General features: G+C 37.0%; 1 long non-coding RNA gene across 2 annotated transcripts in view; it reads right to left on the bottom strand.

Moving 5' to 3' along the window:
- The window catches only part of LOC123791475 (uncharacterized), a 379,739-nt gene that overhangs the window by 14,526 nt on the left and 337,652 nt on the right, over positions 1-27,561 (bottom strand). For both annotated transcript variants that reach the window (XR_015724396.1, XR_015724397.1), the window contains 3 exons: positions 24,785-24,913; positions 21,257-21,323; positions 17,131-17,293 (listed from right to left, as the gene is read on the bottom strand). This is a non-coding gene — a long non-coding RNA (uncharacterized LOC123791475). The remainder of the gene's footprint in view (positions 1-17,130; positions 17,294-21,256; positions 21,324-24,784; positions 24,914-27,561) is intronic.

Below are 27,561 nucleotides of genomic sequence, written 5' to 3'. Positions count from 1 at the left end.
TCAGTGGGCCTTTTTCTTAAAACAACATTATATTTTAAGATACCCACCAAGATTCCTGCATTTGAAGGCAGATCTGTTTTCAGCCCTCAAGGCATCAGCCTCTTCTTTTGCTTGTATTTTCTACATACCTCTCTACACAGAGGCAATAGTAGAGACCTGAAGGATGTACTAAATACTTGAGACTTTTTATCATAAGTGGCCTTCATAAAGCCACTTGCAATGAATTTCAAAATTAGAAGCTATTTTGAAAGACATCTAGTTCAAGTTTCTTCTGAGTTTTCCTATTTTTTAATCTAAAAAATGTACTCCTTTTCTTACAAGAAATATAAAAATAAAATAAAGAAAAATAAATATAAAATTGAAGCTTTCATATAAATTGAGAGTCTGCCAAAACTGAGTTATAAGCATCCATAATTCTGGGATTAGAAACCCCATGTCTTCAGTTGCCAGACAGGTGAAGAAAATGAGTAAAATGGAATTTGTGTACAACAGTAGAGAGGGACATAAAAATATGAATTAACCAGATGGAATGTGCCTCTTTTAAAGACATTTGGTTTTTTTTAATTGAGCTCCATGTCTGTGGGCTCATTTGTGGTTTCTGATACATGGTACCAAACTGTAGATAGTTGGTGGTTACCAAAATTAGGTGATCATCAAAATCACTGGGCAATCTATTAAAACATTCAAATTGCTGGGTTCTACCTAAGTTTCCTCTTTTGATGTGATTTGTCTCAGTTTGTTTTGGTTTTATAGTTTATCTGTCTCTTTTTGGTCAGGGAAATCCACTGATTTAGGTACATTTATTCAGCAAATAGTTTATCTAATATTTAATATTTGTCAGGGACTGTTCCAGGTGCTAGGAATATCGTAGTGAATAAACCTGTTTTCCCAATATCACGAAGTTTACATTCTGTGTAACATAATTAAAATGGTCATGTTTCTACTCTTAATGACAACCTAGTAAACTAAATTCTCTTTACTGTATTAGACAAGGATTAATTAAGATTTAAATTAATAATTTAATCAGAAAAGCTACTGATTCATCCATGAACAAAACAAAACCATAAAATCACAACATTCTTTCACTCTCTTATTACTTCCAATATTTACAGATAGTAATTCTACTTGATAGTCCATTTATACGAGTCAGTTCTATAAATCCAGTTTTATAAAATTATGAAGCTAGAAGAGCTTACATAAGGTTTACTTAATTAATGTCTAATTATTCATTGCATTTTCAATACCATTCAAAATAGGAGGAAAACAAAACAAACTAAAAATATCTAAGAGATTAGATCCCTCTATTTTCTTTATTCGATGAACTTGACATAACCTTAATACAAGGCTTCCCTTCTTAAAGTACTCTCCAGGCTGTCTTCTATTTTGTCTTGATTTTTAAGGGCTGCTCACAGGAGGTAGGTTTACAATCTAGAGTACAGAATAAGTTGTTTAAGAGAAGTATTTCATGGCCTCCCGCCATGATAGAATCTTCCCCAAGAATCTTGCATTTTTTTCTTTTGAGTCACATCAAATAGTCTCTTCCACTTCCACCCATCCTGGTCTCATCCACTGGGTGGTCAGCATGCTGTCTGCTTAAAAACAGCTGGGGAGATAAACCGCCCTAAGTAACCTCCATTTTGATATAAAATTACAGCTCTCAAGAGACTTGACGCATTGTAGTCCTGACTTGCTGACCTTGGCCAACTGTTGTGGCTGCTTACAAATGAACCCACCAATAAGGAAATTAGAAAAACCCTGGAATGTGTTTTTTGGCCAGAATAAACTCATTCCAGAGGGAGGGAAAGGCACTGTCCATTTTATTTTGCCGGGTAATATCTATCACATGGAAGTCCTAATGGACACTCAGATTTTTGTTTTTACGCTTTTGGCTGCACACTAATTCAGGTGGATACTCTTTTATTCAAGGTTCTTTGTGGGCAAGCAGCTGCACTGTGGAATTATTCTGACAGTTAAACAAAATTAGATTTTTTTTTTCCTTTGGAGGGCGATTAAAGTAAGATTCTTTAGAAATCAAAGGTGGAACCTTGTAGCATTGGCTATAAATAGACCTAGTTCTTTCTTCTCATCTATTTTGTTTATTCAAACATTTAGTCAATACCTACTATTTGAAAGATGCTAGGTAAAGTGCTTCACTTGTTTGTTTGATATAGAAAAATGAAATCCTCTGCTAGCTGAGTAATTCACAGCTATTGCATTATCATGAAACTACTTCTAGGAGATTACCACATTTTTATTTAGGGAAGAGAATTTGTTGGATAAATTCAAATGTATAATATACTTAAAAACTGGATACTCCATAATCACATATGGAAGGAAAAAAGCTCAAGTGTTGCCAGAATTAATAACTCATATATTTCACAGGAACAAGTTTGTTTTTAGGTAGCGAAAGCGTAATAATTCCTAATGATTTTTCTTTCACATCTTTCCTGTGAGCGTACATCTGCTCCTTTTGAGCTTTAATTGTAGATACTGCCTACGTCGGCCAAAAAGAAAAAGATCTGTGCTCTCTTCAAAACACCTCTCATTTCACATTTAATCAAAGGCCTGCCTTCATTTGATCTCGGTCCCAAGTTGCTATTCTTCACACTTCAACTTAAAGGCAGTGGGCTTACAGAGTAGAAGCACTGGCGTTTGGAGTGATGGTGAGGAGCACATTTTCTTGCAGTGCTGAGCAGAGCGTTAGACTAGTGTGCTCATCTTCCTTATTGAATTGTTTGCCAAGGAAATCCAGTCCATGATAAACAGACAAATGTCTGAGATCACTGCGGCTCCGTCTCTGATGAGGCAGCTGCCTCCATGCTGTGTTTGTTGTTCCAGGATATTGTAAATACTAATATTTTATAAGCTCTGGTACAGTTTAGAAATGAATCTCATAAACATAATTCACTAATTCCAAGTTTTCCAAAACTTGCAGCCTGGAACAATCTCACTCGAGGTCAGTCTGTGGTTTGGGCTCTGGGCTCCCCGTTGCTGGGATGGGCAGAAGACGTTTGGGATGTGCAAAACCTCAACTCACCTGTCTATCAGAGAGACGGAGAAAGTCTGAATTTACATACCCAAATACAGTTCCTAGTGACTCCAAGTAACAGAATAGAAGAGTACTTGCATTTAAAATTTATACGAAGTGTAAATTTATACGAACCTGAAATAAGAGGACCAGTTTGCAGGACAGGTTAAAAAACAACCACCAAAAAAAGGTGTTGATTATTAAAAAGTCACCATGCTCACTTGTTTTCTAGCATCAACAAAGGACGTGATATCATATTGCATGCAAAGTATCAGTTGAGGGTATTCTGCTAAAACACTAAACCAACTGCCACATTCTTTTTGAATTCTCATCCCCTCTGGCAAGTTTTTGGATCTGATCTCTATCGGTAGTCTCTTTCTGCCTTATTTCTATATTCTCAGAACAAAGCCTCTGAGTCTTCTGCCCACTAACAACGTATGCTTGCTTTGCAAAGAAATACCTATCTCTATAGAATGTTTAACAGTCTGACCATTTCCTAGAAATGCAACAAAAAATAAAGAAAACAGCTCCCCCTTATATACTGGAGATTGGCCTGGTTAATTTTATTAGATAGCTTCATGGGTACACAGGCAAATGCGATAAGGACTGACATAAAATCTACATCTTAAATCATAGCAACCAATAAAAACATATTGATTAATAGATGGCTAAAGCAGATACTATGTAAGAGTAATAAAGTAGATGAAAACATTTCGTAAATTCTTTAGCACCGTACACACATTACTGTGATTGTTTTTCCTTTAAGACATCGCACTGAGAGTGAATTAAATAAGATGCCAATTGCCTATTAAAAACGTAGCCTTAATTAGTAGTCGGGAACCCCCCTCTTTGTATTAAAGGGCAATCATGATGGAGAGACCTGCTACATGTGGGATCTTTCCTTTCTCTTTCCGAAGTCGGTGATGCTATTTGGGTAATAACTGATGAAAGGACTAGGGTGCCAACCAATTTGCAGTTAAGTGGCTAATTAAGACCCAAAGCAAAGCTGCCAGGAGGATGGTTCTCCTACTTTAAAGTGACACATAAAAGCAATTAGAATGGGGCTGGCTTTGCTAGGACATATTTAAATTTGGACAAAAGTTTGGGCCAGTTATTATTTTATGTTAATATATTCCTCTGTAAGACAGCATCAGAGAGAAAAAGGAATGATTTAGGACACAGAAATAAATTAGAATATTACTTGGATTCGCTGAAGTTCAGATGTGAAAGAAAGCAAAACTATAAAATCATTTCTATGTTTGCCGTCCTAACGGGGGTACTCTATGTAATTAGATTCCCTGCTCTTAGAGGAAATGAGAAGAGATGCATGGAGTATGGTTATCCAAGAAGAGAAAATCGCTTAATCCTTGGGTCTGTTGTCACCTGTCCGTCATATTGCATGAGGGTGACATCTGGCCCAGAATGGCAAGATTTTTAGAATTGTTATATTTTAACTTGGGACAATTCAGTGTTAACATTTAAATATAGCTGATCTAATCGCACAGTGGGGAAAACAGATTCTCTCTGGCTGTAGAAAAAAGGTCTGAAGTCGATGAGAAGTAGAGAGAACTGGAGACGATGGAAATTCTGCACAAATTATCCACGTATAAGGGAATGGTGGTTGGGGAGAGTAGACAACCTTTAAAATCACAGCTCCAGTGGCATCTTAGAGTTGTGGGGAAGCCCAGTCCATTTATATCTTGCTCTTGTGATTTATGATGTCACCATTAAACCCCCTGATGGCATTATATCCTTGTAATTTGCAGTTGCCTAGCATTTTTTCTATATACAACTCAATAACTCATTGTGTAGCTATTTCACACACACATAAACACACACATTAGTCGGACTCTGTCGTCAATGGAAACCATGATTTTTGATGTAATAATAAGTTGGGTTAACAAAAGGCAAGAAATCAGGGGCTGGATGCATAGCTACTGTATGGCCAGTTTCCCCGTGAGGCATCATAAGGAGACGCAGCACTGCATGTTGCTATAAACAGATTTCACTTTGATTGTCTATATATTCTTTTTAAGAATTAAAGAAGGAAAACTGTTTGTGAGGGACGGCCAAAAGCCATTATTGAAGGAAATACGTGAGATTGCACAGAGATAAAGAAGGAAATATATGCAATTCACCTCATCATTTCAGTAATAGGATTAGAACATAATAGGATTAGAAATATTAAACCTTCAGGGCTACGTTCTACTGCCCCAGGAGATACCTGGTTGGATCTCTTCCCTGTCCAGGGAATCTCCGTTTCCTTACAGAGAGTCTGGTCAGGGCCGGTAATTGTGACACCATAAATCTAAGAAAGAGAAGGTTTTGGAACCTTGCTTTAAGACTATAATACAACTAGTCATTAGCATTTCTGTGGGGGTGAGAGGTGGTTTTCAACATCTCTTATGCTAGCTTTGAAACTGACTTCTGTAATTATTCTCCAACGGAAACATGAATGCCAGCAACTTTCTGGGGAGTTATTTTTATTTCTATTTGAATATTTTAGCTACAATGCTGGATATGCACTGCTGGATCTCTGAGAATGCTGTTCTAAAATGCTATATTTATAAAATGACCAAAGAGCACATGCTGCCTGGATTAAATTTATCCCAAGATGAGAGGTTTTATCTCTAATCATCTGCTTGTTGACTAATCTGGATGCATCTTGTGCAGGTTTGAGGGTTGAGACGTAACAGGCTAAAGTGATCCAGAGCCTAAAGGGGTATCCCTTTGTCTTGGCCTTTGCCTTCCTGAAACATGAAGACGTTGACGGTGGCTGCTCTGAATTCATCACACCTTAGAGTAACATCCTCATTGAATGAGACTGCTGGTCTCACAGGAGGAAAATGTGCTTTTTTTAAAGCAGCATAATCTATAAAATCACAAAATTATGTAGCTCTCGGGAAAACATTTTTAAAAGATGTAGGGTAGCTTTTGCAAAACGCATTTAAAACCCACATCAAGTATAATTTTGAAGAGTATTTGTTTCTATGGGATTGGATTCCATCGGTTCTGTGGCCACATTATAACGTTGTTACTTGTACCTGACTGTGAGCTCCTCGTAAAAAGAAACCTTTACTCACCATATTCATATGCCTAACAGAAACCCACACAACTCCAGGCACATTGTAAGCATTCACTAAATACACCTTAAGAAAGGTTGACTCTTTGCTTCTCTGAGTTTAAGACGCTTAATGGTGAGTGATATATCCCTGTTACCTAGAGTAACTTCTTCCGTTGGACTGCCTTTTTTTTTTTTTTTTGCATTAGGGTTTATAAAATTCTAAATTAGGATTAGATCCTGTGTCTTACAGATCTGCCTTCCATGAAGTGAAAAAAAAATCAATAAGAAGGATATCCATAACAAGCTCAATATCCTATCCTTTTTCTTTGGAAGCTTTTAATGCCAACAAAGAAAAATTAATGAATGAGAAACTTTCAAGATACAGAGTTTTGGAGTGAGCATAGAATCATTTGCCTTCCTACTATCCTATACTAGGGCCTATCAAAAATTGTAAGCAGCTTTTCTGCTGGCTACATTTCCCCCCATGGGTTATTTTCTTTTCTGTTAAAGTAATTCCTTAATGCCCAGGGAGTTAAAATTCTGTTGAAAAGAGAGTTCTTAGCATCTTCTAAGATACAAAGCCTGACTGCAGTGTTTTTCTTAATTTTGTAATTTTTAAAGTGCTACCTTTATAGTTAAATGTCTCCTTTATGATATATTTATTTTACAATATTTCTGCAGTTATATACATTTGTATAGATAAATGTGGTATAATCAGAATACTACTCTCAAGCACTTTCCACCTTATTTTGATGTATTGTCTAATACTTCTGAGAAGCTATCCAAACATTTGGCCTTTTCTAATCCTCATCTCGATATGAAATCATAGTAGTAGCCAAAGAAAAAGGGAGAATAGAAAATATGTCAATCCCTGTTCTATTTTGGTTTCCCCTGAGGCTAATATAAGCATCATCTTTCCAATTTCCAGCCAACATTTTAGAGGTGCATGACAATGTCCACCAAAAAAATGAGATATTTCAAACACATTTTATGAACGATTTAATATTTCTTCACCAATGAAAGCATGCATTAGTTATGGTCAAAAGCAGAAAAAATTATTGTCTTGATTTTTAAATGAGGTATAATTCAATTACAAAGTAGTCTTCTCTTGAGATTAGTGTGTAATCAGAGGAAATTGATTCATTTACCAATTTTTCCCTTCCCTTGCTTTTGATAGAAATCATGGATGATGGTCTTTGAACCTCTGCTAATCCAGTTGTCTCATGTCTTATTGGCCTCGCTCGGGGTGGGAGTGGCTTTGGAAATGATATGTGGCTCCTCAGTCATAGTGATGTATTATCTGAGAGCCGACATGGTTTTAGCAGTTTGACATTTTAAAGAGAGTTGCTAGGATAGATACAGCATACAGAGGTGTGTGTGTGTGTGTACACGTGCCATGCACACACACGTGCACGTGTGTGTAATCTTAAAATGAAAAGACATCTATTCTGCTAATAGCCATGTACTTGGACCCATCTACAGTTTGATTGTACATCAGTTATGATGTGTCTCTTTCTAACAGGAAGGATACCGATTTTGATGAATAGCTAAAAGGTAAGATCATTCTTAAAGGTGTGAGTGATTAATAATGGCCATGCATAGATTTTTTTTCTAAGAGTGTAAATAAAATATATCATTCACATGAAGGGCAGGAGTTTGGCAGAATGATTCATAGTGCATTTGAGAGCATAAAAAGTCAAAGCTAGGATCTCTTCTAAGTGTGTCAAAGAGGAAGCTGGTTTAACCATTTGAAATATGCAAGTAGATGTTGGAATATTTGAGTGGATTATAGAAATCATGTGCCTTATGAGATACTGAAGACAGCTAAAATTTTTAATTACCACCAATTAGACAAAATCAAACATTTTTTGCTTAATAGTGAAAAAGTAATAGTTTGACAGGGATAAATGGATAAAAGATAAAGGTGGCATTTCTCTACCATGGCACCTGGACCATTTACTTCAATCCAACCAAGATTTACTATATAACCTTTAGATAGGAGGTTCCTATGGTCAACTGTTGTATTAGCATAAAGCGTGGCTCTAACATGGTCAGCATTCATACCAAAGTACATGGGCCCTATTAAATTGCTAACTAATGCAGTAAGACTGACAGAACTATTATTTGAAAATAGAAGATTTATTTCAGTGGTGATACAAAAGCAGAATAATGAACAACCTATATGGTTGGTCTTTGTTTATCTGCTGCCAATAGTCTAGAGCTCATAATATTTTCACAAGGCCTAAGAAAACAAGCTTCTTGGCAATACAGTACTCCATGGCATGCCCTCCCGTGGCCCAGCACCCCAGAGATCGTGCACGTCACAGAAAGAAAGAGTGTCAGGCCCAGGGCCAAGGTGAGATTCAGCTTGTCTTCTACAAGCCACAGGTGAATGAAGGAGTACTGATTGTGCCTTTTTAGCATGAATTGAAGGTGAAAAAAAACAGATGACTATCAAAATAAACTGCGTAAAAAGGAACACTGAACACTGTCTACGATCAAATGCTCATACCCACTAGAGATTAAAAACAAGAATCATTGTACTCTTTTAAGAATAAAGTCAAGCCACTGAATTTTTTAAAGAATCTATTGACTGAATGCCTATAAATGATTTTATGAATGTAATTATCCTCATTTGATGCCGCTCCCTGTGAGGACATGGGGCATACATCCTGGGCGTGACAGAAGGCACAGTGACATTCTCCCTCTACAGTGATCATGGCCTCCCTCCTGTGTTCTTTGGCTGCACGTGTTCCCTGAAAGTCAGGACTTGTGTAAACAAGCCAAGCGTGAGGCCTATTGATGGACAGAGATCTGACGAATGCCTAACACCATCAGGAGCACAACTTTTAAATCGGAAAGGCAAAAACATAGGAAATACCAAAGGATAATGTCACAGGTGAGACTTCACTACATCAAGGTCTTCGTAGTATTTTTGGAAACTAAACTCCCTTTGAGAAAATCTAAGATGTAATGTGCTTTGCTGACTTGAATACCACAAAGTCTGTCATCCCCACTCTTCTAATTCTTTCTTTCTCTCAAAATACACATGCTGAGGGTCATCCTGCCCCTGGGTGTGGGGGTGCAGATATGTGTGTACATTATGGACATAGATCTGAATATCTTGAGCTTCCTGGACTAGTAGGATTTAAAAAGGATTCAGTTCAACTATTTAATACATCTCAAGATCGGGGAATTTTTGGATAAATGTGGAACATGTTGCTTATAACACATATCCAAATACAGAATTCGAAGGCGTGTCTCCCAAACAGAAATATTTAAATAATTGTCTGTTATTTAGTAAGCATGCTAGTGAGACACTATCATGTGTTGCACTCTAAGTGCTAACTTCAAATTATAATGTCTTGGCAAATAAAAATCAAAGCATCAGATATCTCAGAGAAGTCAGGAAGGTGATGACTAGGGAAGTAAATAATGGTATAGATGTATTAAAAAGGCTCTAGTGTACTGTTCTACTCCCAAATTCCTTTATAGGATATATCTATTTGGAGATTTCATTTAAAAAATGTATACTTTCATTTACCAAATATTAATAAGGACACACTGACCAGTACAATGTGGGTCAGTATGATGTAGGTCATATATAAATAATCACATTGTGGTTTATGGGGGAAAGAAGTATAATAACAGACAATTAAACAACTACTTTGAAACTTTCTCAACAAATTTTGCTTTTTTCTCTTGACTTTCCTCCCAAAGGTAAGGGGTGAGCAAGTCATTTCTTCCTTTGTCTTTCCTCGTTTGTTGGTTATGCTACAATAGAGTGAATGAATCTATGTGTTTGCCTTCCTCATTTTATGTGGCCTGGGTGATTAAAGATTCTCCTGATTCTCTAGACTCTGACCTAATGGGATCTTTCCCAGGCTTCCCTCTTTCCTCTCCTTTAAAGGAAGCTTCACGCAGCAAGGGGATGCCACTAACCATACAATGAGTCCAGAGATGATTGTACCTTCTTCCTCTTAAGCTGGTTGTTGTTGTGGCCAAGTGGCAAAATGAGACACATGGATTAAGAACAAGTTGACAACCAGATGACACGTATATAATTCTAACATGAGAGAGAATCAAATAATTGAAGTGGTAAGACATACAGCCATACTTACTTTGGGTTTCCCTGAAGGGCACATTCTCTAAAATCTATCTCTGATTTCATGCCTTCTCTGATGACACAGAGGTTCTTTCATGTACTTTCATTTTCCCTTTTTATCTTGCTCTGACCATCACCACTTCTGTTCTGTTCAACTCCTCCAGGCTTCTGGATCTGGAGAGACCCCAGCTTTGCTTGGGCAAAAGACTTTCTATGCTTAGGTCCCTGACTATGGTATTATTAATGGTTTCCAGATTTAGAATGTGATTGTTATTCTTTTGTTTTATTTTCTTTCACTTCCTCATTCTTCCTTCATTGCCATAGTACTCTCATTTAAGAGCCAGCTAGCTTCATAACTTAGCAAATCAATAAGTTGTTTACCAAATGACCAACAAAGAGACAATCTGGTAGAACAGTAATATGAGGAATTAGTCTCTTTCCACTAAAACCCACCTAGTTCTAGTCATCAATACAATATATTGTACAAAAGGGGAGACTATTCTTCCTTGGAATTGTAATTAGCACCTCCATTCAGAATGTAGTTGTACTTTAGTTTTAATTGCTTGTTTTAAATGCATTTTGTTTGATTCCTTTAACTCAAAATATACACAATCAGACTAAACAGGTGTTTTAGTGAGAAGAGTGTTTACAGAACAATTCAGGTGAGGTATTTCCAGATTGACTGGATGCAATTTTAATGACACAATCATCCTCAAGTGTGTGCTAACTCCTACCACATTCCAATGACTTATTTATCAACATCACAGAGTGCAGGAGGATCTTTTCCCCTTTACTTTAAATATTTTATACTGACAATTTGAAGTCACTAAAAAAGAAGAAGAAGGAAGAGAAGGAGGAAGAGGAAGAGAAAGAGGGGGAGGCAGAGGAGGAAGGTGAAATATTCCAGTGAAAAATAATGAAATCACAGGAATACATTCCAATGGTGCTAAACTTTGCTTCAATTAAATTTAGTCCCTTCTACTTCCAACTCACAGCCTCCTTTGGCGTCATCAGGCTCCAATATACTTTTCAGTAAGTTCCAAAGAATCCATAAGGTATAAAAATTCCAGAAAAATTATTTGTTGGAGACCAAATGTAAATAGATATATGTTCAGCATCTGAATGTTACAGAAAACTTCTCCAAAATGGCCCATATGTTCTTCTAGAAAAAGCAACAGTCCTGACAGTGAACCATGAAATATTCTGGAGGCAAATGGCAGAGTGCCAGTGTCTTAAGGGACAGCATTTTCCACTTTAAATAACAGACAAAATAAAGCTTTAAAATGTTCTTGGTGATGTATGATTCAGTAAACCCTTCAAGGCAATGTAAGGAAAACCTTTTCTTCTTAAGAATGATGTTGGGATGAAACAGACAAAAATTAAGAATTGCTCTGCCAGGCAGCATAAAGAATCAATTGGTGACATTCTGAAATTCAGGAAATTCAATGAATCGATAGACTGTTAGGAACCAGGCCACACACACTCAAAGTGATTCTTTATAAGTACAAGATACCAGGGATAACACAAAGCTCTTCTGAAAGCACGGAGCACAAGCATGCACTAAAAGAAACCAAACTGTGTACTAGCAGGAAATGAAAACAGCTTATTTTTTAATAGGCATCTGCAAATGGGGACATTTGGCAAGGGTAAACCAATGCTTAATTGTAAGAAAAGCAATTTACAGGTAAATATGAAACTTTATTTTTTTCATTTCTCATTTGATTTTTGTCATTTCTAGCTCACTTACCCTGTCTCTAAAAGTGGCAAAATCTCTATCACAAAATAATTTGGATTTAATTGACATTCCCCAAGGCAAGCCAGCTGGAAGTATAATTCTTTTGAAAGCAAACACCTTTTGATGACTGCAAGAATCAAGTATGATCAGAGAATTTTTCTTCATCATATTACAATGGTCTATCCATCTTTATATGGCTTATGACACAAAAATTAAAATACATAAAATGGTCCTTTAAAAATTATAAATAATCAGTGGGGCAGCTGGGTGCCTAAAAAAATTCTTTACATTATGATGGGAGAAATACCAGGCTGAACTATTTATTTCATCCATGGTTTTATTTTAAATTATTTAAATTACCATTAAGACAGAAGAAATATAGTCAACTGAAATCGTCACAAATTATGTTTTTTTTCCAAAAAAGAAAAGTTAAAACTAGGAAGTAAAGGGAAACAAGGATGCTTTTTAAAATTTCCTGAGCAAATTGAAAAATTGATTATCGTAAGAAATTAATCTTAAATTTAGTTATTACTACTAAGTTCTTGGTTTCTTGGCATTATTATGGTGTTCCTTCACTATTAAGCCAGGATCATAAAACAAGCAGAAAACATACAGTTTTTAAATTTGTTGGGTGATAATGTCCTAGATTACAATTTCTCCTTGTGGCAGGATTTTAATTGTTTCTAAATAATTTTAGGGAAAAGACTCCTTTAAATATTTAGGACAAATGAAATTTAAAATCTGGGAGAAGCAGAAAGATGATGGAATGGGAGTATCCTGAGCTCACCTTGCCCCCTGGAAACACAGAGAAACAATTTTATTTATACAACTAACTCTGAAAACAACCTTAAGACTGCAGAACAGATATTCCACAACCAGCCATAGAGAGAAGGCCACACTGAAAAGGAGAGGAGGGGCAGAGACACCATTGGGAACCATATCCCAGCATGACTAACCACAAATGGGAGGGACATCACAAGCCTGAAGAAGTAGAGGATCAGACCCAACACTGGGCAACCCTGGCACTGGGGACTCACCTTGGGAGAAGAAGTCCCCATTAACATCTGGCTTTGAAAATCATTTAAAAAGCAGAGAGTTAAACCCTGGGAGAGCCAGAGGATGATAGGAAACCAAGTCCCTGCCCTTAAAAAGCCAAAATACTGAATAATGGCCTGAGGCATAGCACAAAAGCAACAGTGTAAAAAGTGCCTGGGACATACCTGAAGATTTAGTAACTGATCTTAGAAAATGTGCCAAAGAGGTAGGGATATAGAAGAGATTCCTCTGGGAATAAAAGTGCTTGTAGGCACCATTTTTCTTCTCATTCCCCAGCCTAGATAGCCAGGCACTTGTGGGAGCCAGCACTAACATCCTTCATCTACTTTGCTAGCACTATGTGCTCATCCCTGTGGACGTGCCTCATTCAAACTGCCCATTTCAGCAGATATCTCTCCAAAGTGGCTCCTGCCCCACCACACTTGGCAGGCAGCCCCAGCCTGGGCCAGGGCCACTTCAAAGAGACTCCTGCCCTGCAGAGACAGGGAAATAACCCTATAAACCAGTGTGCCTACAGTTCCTGAAGCCAGGTCTCCTAGATGGCTGCATGGGAAGCAAGCCCTGTCATTTGGTGCTCTTGCAGCTATGGCAGAGAAGCTCATTGCAGACAGTTAGGCTGACTGCCAGACCTGCCCACCAAAGAGCTCACAGGGCCTGTAGCTGGGCCTTTCAACAGTGTGGGGAGAAAACCCTGCCCTGTATGCCCAAAGCAGGTAAAACTGGTTATCGCAGCCACTGAGCTAAAAGCAGTTGCAACTCAGCCATAACAGGAGGATACCCAGAGTCCATACATGGGACACACCTGGAACACCTAGTTCTGGTGACCAGAGAGAACTGGATTATAGAGCACCACAGGTCCTCTTCTAAGCAAGGTCACTTCTTTTAAGACCAGGCGACATAGGTAACCTACCTAATACATAGAAACAAACTCAGAGTTTGATAAAATGAGGAGACAGAGTAATATGCCAGAAATGAAAGAACAAAACAGAATCAGAGTAAAAGAGTTAAATGAAACAGAGATAAGCAATATGCCTGATAAAGAGTCCAAAGTAATGGTCATAAAGATACTCACTTGATTTGAGAAAAGAAGGAATAAACTCAGTAAGAAATTCAACAAAAAGATAGAAAATATAAAAAAAGACTGAGTCAGAGCTAAAGAATTCAACAGAAATGAAAAACATGCCAAACAGAATAAACAACATATTTGAGGAGGCAGAAGGACTGATCAGCAAGCTGCAAGACAGGGTAATGAAAAGCAACGAAGCTGAATGGCACAAAGAAAAAAGAATAATAAAAAAACAGGAATAAGTTAAAGGAACTCTGTGACATCAACCATAACAACATTCGCATTTTAGGATTCCCAGAGGGAGAAAAGAGAACAGAAAAGGGAACAGAAAAGTTATTCAAATAAATAGTAGCTGAAAAATTCCCTAACCTTTGGAAGGAAACACACATCCAGGTCCAGGAAGTACAAAGAGCCCCTAACAAGATGTACCCAAGGAGGTCCACATCAAGACACGTGTTAATTAAAATGGCAAAATACAATGATAAAAAGAGAATTTTAAAAACAGCATGAGAAAAGAAAATAGTTACATACAAAGGAAACCCCATAAGGCTATCAGCTGATTTTTCAGCAGAAACTTTGCAGGCCAGAAGAGAGTGGCATGACATATTCAAAGTGTTGAAAGGAAAAAACCTACCACCAAGAATACTTTATCTGAAAAGGTTATCATTGAGAATCAGAGGAAAGACAAAATTTCTCAGACAGACTAAAGTTAAAGGAGTTCATCACCACTAAACCAACCTTACAAAATATGTTAAAAAGAATTTTTTAAGTGGAAAGAAAGCACCATAACTAGAAGTAAGAAAATTATAGAAGGAAAAAATTTCACAAGTAAAAGGAAATATATAGTAAAGGTAGTAGATGAATCACTTGCAAAGCCAGTATGGAAGTGAAAACACAAAAGTAATAAATTAATTATATCTGCAAAAACTAGTCAAAGGATACACAAAACAAAAAGATATAAAATATAATATCATATGCAAAAAAGTAGAAGGAGAAGTAAAAATTTAGTGCTCTTACAATGTGTTTGAACTTAAGTGTCCATCAACTTAATATAAACTGCTATAAACATAGGATGTTATATATGAACCCAACAGTAACCACAAATCAAAAACCTATAATAGACACAAAAGAAAGGAAGCCAAGCATAAGCCTATAGAAGGTCATCAAACATGTCCAGGAAGAAAGCAAGAGAAGACAGGAACAGAGAAAACTATAAAAACAATCGGAAAACAATTTTAAAAAATGTCAGTAAGTACATACCTACCAAAAATTACTTTACATGCAAATGTACTAAATGTTCCAACCAAAAGACATAGGATGACAGAATGAATAAAAAAACAAGATCCATCTATATGCTGCTGACAAGAGACTCACCTCAGAATTAAAAAACACATACACACTGAAAGTGAAGGGATGGAAAATGATAATCCACACAAAAGAAGTGGAAGAAAAAGAAGGGCATTACATAATGATAAAGGAACCAATCCAACAAGACCATATACCAATTGTAAATATCTATGCACCCAACATAGAAACATCTAAATACATAAAGCAATCTAAATACATAAAGCAATACATATTAACAGACATAAAGGGAGAAATTGATAGTAATATAATAATAGTAGGGGACATTAATATCCCACATACATCAATGGATAGATCATCTCGTCAGAAATCAACAAAGAAACAGGGGCGTTGAATGGCACATTAGACCCAATACAAATATGTACAGGACATTCCATCCCCAAACAGCAGAATACATATTCTTTTCAAGTGCACACAGAACATTCTCCAGAATATAGCCATGTAATGCCACAAAACAAGTCTCAATAAATTTAAGAAGACTGAAATCATATCAAGCATCTTTTCCAACCACATTGCATGAAACTAGAAATTAATTACAAGAAAAATGTCTTGGGAAAACACACAAACACATGGAGGCTGTACAACATGCTACTAAACAACGAATGGATCAATCAAGAAATCAAAGAGGAAAAATAATACATGGGGACAAATGAAAATGAAAAACAATGGTCCAAAATATTTGGACACAGCAAAAGCAGTTCTAAGAGGGAAGTTTATGGTGATATAGGCCTATCTCAAGAAACCAGAAAAATTGCAAATAAACAACCTAACTTTACACCTGAAGGAACTAGAAAAAGAAGAAAAAGCCCAAGGCTAGTACAAGGGAGGAAATACTAAAGATCAGGGCAGAGACTAAAATAAATAAATAAATAAATAAATAAATAAATAAATAAATAAATAAGAGAGAAAAGGAAAGACAAGATTAATGAAACCAAGAGCTGCTTCTTAAAAGAGATAAACAAAATTAATAAACCTTTAGCTAGACTCATCAGGAAAAGAAAAAGACGCAAATAAAATCAGAAATGAGGGCGGAGAAATAATAAATACCACAGAAATACAAAGAATTATAAGAGAATATTATAAAAAATTATATGCCAATAAGTTGGACTATCTACAAGAAATAGTTATAGTCCTGGAACATACAATTTTCCAAAATTGAATCAGGAAGAAATAGAAAATTTGAACAGATTACTAGCAACAAAATTGAATCAATAATCAATAATCAAAAAACTTCAAACAGAAGTTCAGGACCAGAGAGCTTCACAGGTGAATTCTACCAAACATTTAAAGAATAGTTTGATACCTATTGTTCTCAAACTATTCCAAAAAAATAGAAGAGAAAGGAAAACTTCCGAATTCATTCTATCCGAGTCCAATACTACTCTGATACCAAAACCAGACAAAGACACCACAAAAAAAGAAAACTACATGCCAATAATCCTTGATGAAGATAGATGCAAACATCCTCAACAAAATACTAGCAAACCACTTTCAAAAACACATTAAAAGGATCATTCACCACAATCAAGTGGGATTGATTCCAGGAATACAAGGGTAGTTCACTACTTGAAAATCAATGTGATGCATCACATTAACAAGAGGGAAGATAAAAACCATATGACAATCTCAGTACATGGAGAAAAAGTATTTGACAAAACACAATATACATTCATGATAAAAACTCAACAAAGTGAGTGTAGAGGAAACATACCTCACCATAATAAAGGCCATATATGTGGGGCACCTGGGTGGCTCTTCGGTTCGTGTCATGATCCCAGGGTCCTGGGGTTGAGTCCCACATCAGTCTCCTTGCTCAGCAGAGATCCTCCTTCTCCCTCTGCATGCTGCTCCTGCTGCTTGTGCGCTCTCTCTCTCTGACAAATAAATAAATAAAATCTTTAAAAAAAAAAAGACCATATAGAAAATAATCAGTTAATATCATACACAGTGGTGAAAAACAGAAAGCTTTTCCTCTAAGACCAGGAAAAAGATAAGGATATTCACTGTCAGCACTTTTATTCAATGTATTATTGGAAGTCCTAGCTATAGTAATCATCAAGAAAAAGAAATAAAAGACAGCTAAATTGGTAAGGAAGAAGTAAAACTGTCACTATTTACAGAGGACATGATACTATACATAGGAAACCCAAAAGACTCCACCAAAAACTACTAGAACTAATAAACTGAGTAAAGTTACAGAATACAAAAATAATATATAGAAATCTGTTGTATTTCTATATACTAAAAACAAAAGAGCAGAAAGGAAAATTAAGATAGCCCCATTTACAATTGCACCAAAAAGAATGGAATACCTAGCAATAAATTTAAGCAAGGAACTAAAAGACCTATAGTCTAAAAACTACAAGACGTTGATGAAAGAAAATGAAGACACACTAAAAAACTGGAACAATTAATTGACTGGAAGAATTAATATGATTAAAATGACCATACTACCCAAAGCAATCTATAGAGTCAATGAAATCCCTATCAAAACACCAACAGCATTTTTCACAGAACTAGAACAAATAAATTAAAATTGTATGGACCCACAAGACCCCAAATAGCCAAAGCAATCTTGAGAAACAATAACAAAGCTGGAAGCATCACAATTCCAAATTTCAAGATACATTATAAAGCCTTAGCAAAACAAACAAAACAAACCCAGTAAGGTACGAGCACAAAAATAAACATGTAGATCAATGAAACAAGGTGGAGAGCCCAGAAATAAACCCACACCTATATAGTCAATTAATTTAAGTTAAAGAGGCAAAAGTATACAATAAGGAAAAGATAGTCTTTTCAACAAATGGTATTGGGAAAACTGGACAATTATATGCAAAAGAATGAAACTGGACCACTTTTTTATACCATACATATAAACAAACTCGAAGCAGATTAAATATCTAAATATGGTACCTGAAACCATAGAATTCCTAAAAGAAAAGATAAGAAGTAATCTCTTGGACATTGGTCCTAGCAACATATTTATGGATATGTCTCCTCAGGCAAGAGAAATAAAAGCAAAAATAAACTATTGGGACTATATCAAAATAAAAGCTTTTGTACAACAAAGGAAACTATCAAAAACCCCAAAAAGGCAACCTAATGAATGGGAGAGGATATTTGCAAATGATATATCTGATAAGGGATTAATATCCAAAATATATAAAGAACTTACACAACTCAACATCAAAAAACAATCTAAAAAAATGGGCAAAGACATGAATAGAAATTTTTCCAAAGAAAACATACAGACAGCCAACAGACACATGAAAAGGTGTTCAACACCACTCATCATCAGGGAAAAGAAAATCAAAACCACAGTGAAATACCACCTCACACCTGTCAGAATGGCTAATAGCAAAAAGACAAGAAATAATGAGTGTTGGCAAGGAGGAGAAAAGGAACTCTTGTTCACTGTTGGTGAGAATGTAGGTTGGTGCAATCACAGTAGAAAACACTATGGCAATTTCTCAAAAAATTTAAATTAGAAATACCATATGAGCCAGTATTTCCATTACTGGTTATTAACCCAAAGGAAATAAAAACACTAATTTGAAAAAATATATGCACTCCTATGTTTATAGCAGTATTATTTAGATTAACCAAGATAAGGAAATAACCTAAATGTCCATTGATAGATGAATGGATAAAGACGATGTGGTTTAGATGTAGATATAGATACAGATATATAGATATAGATACAGATATATAGATATAGATACAGATATATAGATATAGATACAGATATATAGATATATCTGTATGTGTATACATATGCACACAATGGAATGTTATTCAGCCATTAAAAAAGAATGAGATCAGGAAGCCTGGGTCGCTCAGTCAGTTAAGCATCTACCTTTGGTTCAGGCCATGATCCCGGGGTCCTGGGATCAAGTCCCACATCAGGCTCCTTGCTCAGCGGGAAGCCTGCTTCTCCCTCTGCCTCCTGCTCCCCCTGCTTGTGCTCTCTCTCTCTGACAAATAAATAAATAAATAAACTCTTCTAAAAATTTAATGAATTAATGAGATCTTGCCATTTGCAACAACACTGATGGACCTAGAAGGTATTATGCTAGTGAAATAAGTCAGACAGAGAAAGACGAATACCATATGATTTCACTTGCATGTGGAATCTTAAAAAACAAACAAACAAAATACTCTTAAATACAGAGAAGAAGCTGGTGGTTGCCAGATGGGAGGTGGAGTAGGGTGGGGAAAATAGATGAAAAGGGATTAAGAGGTATAAAGTTCCAGTTAAAACAAATAAGTCAGGGAGATGAAAAGAACAACATAGAGAATATAGTCAATAACATTGTAACATGTTGTTTGATAACAGACTGCAACTACGCTTACAGTGCCAATGAGTAATGTACAGAACTGTCAAATTAGTATGTTGTATACCTGAAACTAACACTGTATGTCAATTATATCTCAATAATAAAAAATTAAAATTTAGCATTTGTAGTAAAATAAAGTATTAATTAAAACAATAATTGTGACAGTTACTCAAAGAAAAGTTGCACTTTCTTTAGTAACTTCTGTCACAGGAACAAGATCAACGTGTATACTCCATAAATTTGAGCAATTTAAAAATATGTCTAAATATGTAGCATGGAGCACCCAGTGAGTGATCAGTGACTATTCTGAATTTCTGAAATATGTCTTCTATCTTGTGGCTATATGGACATGTTTGTGGGATTGCCCTATGTTGGCAACAGCAGCTCCTCACCTAAGGACAACTTTGAGTAGCCAAAGAACAATGGTATAGGTATAGTTTTCAATAACTCCCTTGAAGTTTAAATATCTTTCTAAATTTTTCAAAACCATATTCAGATGCTCTCTTACATTAACATATAATGTAAACAATATCCTCACTCCTTGATGTTTCGTGGCCCAACAGTCCTAATCATCATTAACAACATCTGCCATTGACTATGCTGCAGATGTAACGACGGGATATTTACCACTGAATCAAAACCATGCTGAGAATTTGACTACATTGCATCTCTTTTTATATTTGTTTTTTTTACTCATAAACTTGGGCAAATTGTACAAAATACGCTTCCTGGAATGCTCTAGTTCACCCCAATTTTTTTCAAGGTGTGGGTTTCACGGGATCATCAATACAAAACCAATAATGGAGACTGAACTGGAACGGGCTTTCACAATAAATCTGAGTTGTTTAACTGGGCTGAGTTTGTAGTCATTGTAGATGGTAGGATAAAACACTGGCTTTTGTTTGTTTGCTGTTTTTTAAAAGAAGACATTTTAAAATTGAGTATGGGTGTTCATCTGGCAGAAGATGCCATTCTTTTTTTTTAAGATTTATTTATTTATTTATTTTTTAGGGAGAGAAAGAAAGAGAGCGAGCGTGGTGGGGAGGGGCAGAGGGAGAAGGAGAGAATCTCAAGAAGACTCCCCACTGAGCATGGAGCCCAACCCAGGGCTCCATCTCATGACCCTGAGATAGTGACCTAAGCTGAAATCCAAGTCAGTTGCTTAACCAGCTAAGCCACCCAGGCACCCCAGAAGAAGATGCCATTCTGAGCCAAGAGTCTGTTGGTGTGAGAAACCGCAAAGTCCAGCATTAGGAAAACAATGACTGTCCTGAGGAAACAAAGAATGATGATGCTGAGAATTCCCTCAAAACTATTCTTGATATAGTCTATGCTTTCCTTTGATACATTTATCCATTCCTAGTTGTGAGGTGCTCTGGACAAATATTTTTGTCTATATGAAGAATTAGATTTAAAATAAATTACTAAATGCAGGTGTCCCTATGAGGTAGAAATGAAGACTTAGAAGACTTAGAATGGGAGAGAGGAAGTAGTTACCTATTTGTTTATTGCCCAATCAATATATATGAAGATTCTTCTTAGTTTCCAGACACCATCTCTTCCTCTGCAGGTTCAGAAACAATTTCTTCATGTTATTTGTTGTCTAATATGTCATTTTCTAAATAATTTCATACCTCACACTACATGAAAAAGGTAGCAATGCCATTATTCATAAAGCCATAGCTCTTCAGAATGCATTTGTATTGAAATGAGATAGATCTTTCTGCTACTGCAGTTCCCTAACACCATTTATTTACTTATATCATTACTCATGATGCTGCATCACTGTGTTATCAAAGGTTATAACTGCACTTCATTGATGATGACCACAAATAAATACAAGTCTTACCCGGAGTACACAGCAAAGTAGGAGTTATCATTCATTTTCTGTCATTTTAATCTTATCGGACAGAATTTTATAGTTTAAACATAGGATAACACATCTTCCAAATATGTCTTCCCTCAAAATCTTTAACCAAAATCATGTCATTCATTCCTAGAATGTAATACCTACCAATGTTGACCATAACCCTGCCTTCCATAAACTGCCACTAATGCAGAGGATTGGCAAGAGCCCCTGAGCTGAACAAGAGGAATGGTCTATTCAAATAAGAAATGTCCATCCCATTTCCAACAAGGCTTAAGACTAACCCAGAGAAATACAAATCAAAACCACAATGAGATACCACCCCGCACCAGTCAGAATAGCTAAAATTAACCACTCAGGAAATGACAGATGTTAGCGAGGATGCAGAGAAAGGGGAACCCTCTTACACTGTTGGTGGGAATGCAAGCTGGTGCAGGCACTCTGGAAAACAGTATGGAGGTTCCTAAAAGGGTTGAAAATAGAGCTACTCTATGACCCAGCAATTGCACGACTGGGTACTTACCCCAAAGATACAAATGTAGAAACCCAAAGGGGCACCTGCACCCCAATGTTTATAGCAACAATGTCCACAATAGCCAAAAGATGGAAAGAGCCCAGATGTTTATCAACAGATGAATGGATAAAGAAGACGTGGTTTATATATACAATGGACTACTACTCAGCCAGCAAAAAAATGAAATCTTCCCTCATTTGCAATGAGATAGATGGAACTAGAGGGTGTTATGCTAAGCAAAATAAGTCAATCAGAGGAAGACAATTACCACATGATCTTGCAGATATGTGGAATTTAAGAAACAAAACAGAGGACCATAGGGGAAGAGCAGAAAAAATAAAACAAGACGAAATCATAGAGGGAGACAAATCATCAGAGACTCTTAAGCACAGGAAACAAACTAAGGGTCGCTGGAGAGGAGAGGGGTGGGGTGATGGGATAACAGGGTGATGGACATTAAGGAGGGCACTAGATGTCATGAGCACTGGGTGTTATCTAAGACTGATGAATCACTGACCCTACCTCTGGAACCAATAATACATTATATGTTCACTGAATTTAAATAAAATACCATTAAAAAAAAGACTAACCCAGGAAAGTATGTCCCCACATCAATCATAGGCAAGAGAGAACTCTGATCAGAAGGGTTGATTATCAATGAGAAACAACATTCTGGAAAACCCTCAGAGGAAACAGGCACAGCCAGTCTGAGATCTGCCTGACGTGCAGTGCAAAGCGTGTGGCAGGAATAGGGTAACTGTCCCAGTTACCATAAAGCAAAGAGTGTCTGCTGCCACCTTGCCACCATCTGGTGCTTGTAGATCAGAGGAGGCACATGTTCCAAACACAGAGAGGTGAGACCTGACTGTGTGGCCCACATATACAGCTCAAGTCTAAGGGTCAGAGGTGGACTATCAGTGGCCTAGAACACTGAACTCGTCCTGTGTCCAAACTAAGTAAGACACGGGCTAGAAGCAGGGCCTCCTACTTGCTGGTACTACACTTTCCTCTCATTTTTAAGAAGCCCTTAGATACGAGCTAGGTCGTCCTATAGCATGTCCCTTTCCGTATTACTAGTAATTGTATTTTCAAATATATTGCCAGAGAGTAGGTTATCCGATCATATTAGAATAGCCTTGCAGGAAAGAATCATGTCTTACATTTCTGCTCTGCTCTGTAAAACCTGGCCCAAGGCTAGTCACATAAAAGTCAACAAATACTTCTCGGGTCATAACAGCTATTTACCAAATATACCAAATACAGTTAACAGGTAAACTGCAGAACAGCTGAACAAGAGAAGTCAAGAGTCACTGATACTCTAAAAGTAATTGTTACTGGAAAATAAATCCATAGTCAGAGCAGTCATTCTTCATCATAAAGATTTCAGCCTAAAGAAAATAGGGCCATAGACCAATTCTCTGGCTGAAGTCAAAGTGCTGGGTGGATATTGCATTTCCTAAAAGTATTCACCAAATTAAGTCCTCAATATTATTTCTCTTCCCTTTCTCTATTTTCAGTATTGAGAGCATGCATATCTTCTCCCTTTTTTACTAAAACAAGTTCAATACTTCATTTTATGTTGACTCTGATAAAGACCTTTCTTTATGATTGGGGCGCCTGGGTGGCACAGCGGTTAAGCGTCTGCCTTCGGCTCAAGGCGTGATCCCGGCGTTCTGGGATCGAGCCCCACATCAGGCTCCTCCGCTATGAGCCTGCTTCTTCCTCTCCCACTCCCCCTGCTTGTGTTCCCTCTCTCGCTGGCTGTCGCTATCTCTGTCGAATGAATAAATAAATAAAATCTTTAAAAAAAAAAAAAAGACCTTTCTTTATGATTAACCCTACCCCACAGTGATCTGTGATTTAGAGTTGAAGTATCATTTTGTGTATATGGTCTATACCACATTGATTCACTCATGAAGGAATATGCAAAAGCATTGTGTGTACATATGCATGTTGCATATCACTTAGATATATACACACATGTCCCATCCCCACAGGGAAATTATATACTTTATGTTAATGAGCATATTTCTTATAAAGCATGAAGCACTTTCCCAGAAAGAGTAGGAGCTAAGAAGTTTCCTACATTTTATTTCTTACATTTGATTAAAGTTTCCTACATTTGATTAAAGTTTGATCCCACCTTTGAAATCTTTTCAGAACCTTGAGGCTCATTAAAGTATAAATGAGATTTAAGAGTGATAGGAATCAATAATTATCAATATCACCTTTAAGCAAATCTGTGGTAATAGATGAAATGAAAAATTAAACTAGTGTACATTTTCCAGGTGATATGAGTACAGGTCCCAGGTGACATATTTTCTTCCCAATAATTCTTCCCCAACACAAACCAAAATCATCACCAATCATCAACACCATCTACCACTACTACAACCAGTGCAACCAAACATGCTAGATTATTAAGTCTTTGCGAACTGAAGCCATATATTAATCATATTTCTATTCTTGAGCAAATAGCACACAGTATAGCTCAATAAATATTGATTGGGGAATGCATAAAAATCTACACTATTTTTCGCTCTTAACCTGATCTGGCCATATATGAGTCAACACATAAAAGCTAACCATGTAATTTCCATTTTTCCAGAAATTTTATCAGAAGTTGTGTGGCCTTAATAATTACCCTGCCGAAGTTGTGAACATTATACAGGAAATCTCTTCCATGGTTACGAGGCTACACAGCTCATTTTATTCATTCTTCTCAAGGGAAACTTAGCAAGAGGATATAAGTGGCTTTTCTTTCCAATCACTGCTGTGAGGGGGGAAAAAAAACAATACGATCACACATCACCTTCATTTGTGAAAATATTATATCAAGCCAATACGGGAGCAAATGATCTTATTATTTGAGGGGGGGAGATGAATACAAACACACTGTAAAATGTATGGGTGAAAAGAAAAAGTAAAACGAACATGCAAAATTTACAGTTTGTGGTGAAATATTAAGTCATTACAAAAAGTTCTCAGCATTATCAATAATAAGAGGTTAGAAAACGGGTAAAGGTAGTTCAGAGACTAAGACGCTCTCATATGCCATTTAAAATCTAGAACCCCTTTCGAAATGTGGTAGTGCCTGTCTTACGTTGTGTTTAAGCTATATAAACATGTGGAATAGAGAACACTATGGCTTGCAGGGCATGTTCTGATTATACAAAAATAAAGAGCCATCAAAACAAAAAGACACTTTCCATCCCTATTTCCAGCTCAAAACAAGATAATCTTCCATAGCCTCACCATCAGGTGGATTCTGGAAGGTAATTATTTTGCATGCTCAGTTCAGGTATGAGCTGAACTTGATTCCAACGCAGGAGGTTACTACAGGTTTTTGGAGGATAAAAGAGCCAAGACACATAAACTTTATTGTTATTGTGGCCCATTTGACAAGATACTGTCCCAGATGAATGGACATTGGCCATTCAGATGGAAAACAGAAGCCTGTTTATCAGCTGGTTAATTGCTCTCAAATATGAAATAAGATTCCCAGCAGTAAAGCTCCCTCTCACTTCTCTTCCTCACCTAAATTATAAACTATCTGAGAACAGAACCATTTCCAGCATCCAAGTGTTTATCAGAATGAAGCACATGTGCCACAGATGACTGCTGACCTTTCAACTTTGGTCAGCATTTCGGCAGCTGGCATTGTCCTGCTAGTTTCCTGGCACTCTCATCTCCCCTTCACTTGTGTAGCTTGACTCTGAAATGAGGAAGTAACTCGCTAAAGCCAGAACACTGAAAATATTCCTGACACAAAATGAGTCAGGGGAAGGCTTTTACTTCTCATCAGATTTTCTGGATTTGGGGAGGACCAGGTTTTTTGTTGTTGTTAACTCATTTTATTAGTTCTTTGCCTCAACTTAGCAGCTGGATAGATTATTCATTGTGTAATTGTTACAAAATGGTGACTAATACTTTAGCCTGTTTCATGTCTACTAGATCATCCAAAAATCACCAAAGTGTCTTACCTTACCGATGGAAAGGGATTCGTCTTTCCTCTGGCATTTTTGGACTAACTGCTTAATCAATAAAGGGCAAATTTTAAAAAGGTAAATGTAGGACCCCCTGCCTCGTGCATGAGTGGGGAAGCCTAACCTCTGGTAATAAGCCAATATTAGAGATAATTACAATTTACTAAATACCTTTAGTAGATACTGCACTTACAGCATTATTTTATCGATTCTCTGTTAACGTGTGGGCTTTCCAGCTTTTGCACAACCTCAGTGCCCCCGGAACACCGGCCTTACAAGGTAGCCTTCTGGATGGGTCTGCTTACCTGGCTTTGACTTGCTTGGGCAACAGAATAATGACTATATACATACATACATGTAACCCATCCATACAATTTTAATAAATATTGGTATCATCTCTTCCTCCATCCCCTTTTTCCCTTCCCATCAGCAAATATCTGGCCATCTACTGTCCAAGGCTTCTGTGGCCCTTTTAATAGATGAAGAAGTGTAAAAGCTATTCCCCATGCTTCAGAAACAATCACTGAATCAGAGTTTAGTAAAGAGATGGCTGCTCCACATGCATGCTTCTTCCTAGTGAGCCCTCAATTTCCTTTCTGGAAATCCCCTCCCTCTCTCTGTGTGTGAATTCCATGCCACTCTTTGCTTCCTTCTTTCTAGAAAGATGAGGAGAATCAAATCATTTTTGTTTCTAGAACACTAGTAGAGCAGGAGATTCTGTCTATAACCTAAATCTGTCAATCGGCTCTTCACTTCGAAGACATTGGGAGGGACTTGTGTGTCCTCGTGATTATATTCTGACCACTATTTCAGCTGCTGGAAAGTTACTGTGATTGCTACCTCCTAAACCTTGTCCTTCCTGAATCCTCTTGGATCATGCTCTGAAGCCTGATCTACCAGCCTCCTGCCAATTGTGTGAGCCTCCATCCTCACCTTGATATTCTTCCAGTTAGCTCTCTCTCGCTTTGGTTAACCAGAGTTGGTGTCTGGTACTTACAATGAAGAACCATTACCGACATGCAACACATGTAATTATAAAAGATAGTTTATAAAGTAAGATAACATATATGATATTGGGAACAGCACAGACAAAAATCCCAATGTATCTTAAGAAAGAAGAAGTGGTGGTGGCATCAGCTAACCTGGAGTGGGTAATAGAGAGATGGTGACACCAGGTGGTCAGTAAGTGTGGTAAGACGGTTGATAATGGGTAGGCAGGGGAAAGGGGCAAAATGTACTCAGGAGACCATTAATAGATTGACTTAGATGAAATGGGGATTGTCTCAGAGTATTCTTGCTGCCACAAACATCTGTTTAGTATTTTCTACTGTTGGACGCTGCTGGAATACAGAGTGTGAAGGTCAAGTACCTGCCCCTGAGGAGCGCAAGGGCCAGCCATCTCTTCAAGTAGAGAGGGATACTCTTGGAGTGGGTT

This window comes from Ursus americanus, chromosome 5 (genome assembly GCF_024610735.1).
Source record: "Ursus americanus isolate L20-20 chromosome 5, mUrsAme1.1.p, whole genome shotgun sequence".
Lineage (NCBI taxonomy): Eukaryota > Metazoa > Chordata > Mammalia > Carnivora > Ursidae > Ursus > Ursus americanus.
Note: the sequence above shows the minus strand (reverse complement) of the source record. Positions and strands in the feature narration are given on the sequence as shown.